General features: G+C 52.1%; 1 protein-coding gene across 1 annotated transcript in view; it reads right to left on the reverse strand.

Moving 5' to 3' along the window:
* Positions 1-578, reverse strand: part of ATRX (ATRX chromatin remodeler) — a 247,807-nt gene that overhangs the window by 226,327 nt on the left and 20,902 nt on the right. The window lies entirely within an intron of this gene.

A 578-nucleotide genomic window follows, 5' to 3' on the forward strand; every position in this document is an offset into this window, starting at 1 on the left:
TTGCGAGGGGGGGGGGGGGGGAAGGGGTGACTTCTCACTTTCTGTATCTCTGACAAGTGCACATGCCCTATAGCCAAAAATCTCTCTTTAAAAAAATGTCCACAGGGACCAGCAATTGGCGTAATGGCTATGTCACTGGACTCCCAAGTAGTCGACCGCGGTTCAAGTGCCGGGCCTGGTGGCTTAAAACTCATGCCGGGCGCGTGTGCGTGCGTGCCCAAGATCCCGAGAGGAGAAGGGATTGCGGCGTGGCCATCCCCCCTGGGGGGGTGATTTCTCACTTTCTGTGTCTCTGTCTCTCTGTCTGTCTGTCTGGCAAGCGCACACGCCCTATAGCAAAAATGTCCACAAAACACCCTATTCACTAATGTTCATAAAAATCTTTCTTCAGGGACCAGCAGATGGCATAATGGTTATATCCCTGGACTCCCACGTAGTAAACTATGGTTTGAGTCCTGAATCCAGCTGCATAAACCTCATATAGGGCACGTGTGTGTGTGTGTGTGTGTGTGTGTGTGTGTGTGCCCAAGATCCCAAGAGGAGAATGGAGGAGAAGGGATTGCAGTGTGGCTATCGCC

The sequence above is a fragment of the Tupaia chinensis genome, unplaced genomic scaffold (genome assembly GCF_000334495.1).
Source record: "Tupaia chinensis unplaced genomic scaffold, TupChi_1.0 Scaffold000243_1, whole genome shotgun sequence".
NCBI lineage: Eukaryota > Metazoa > Chordata > Mammalia > Scandentia > Tupaiidae > Tupaia > Tupaia belangeri.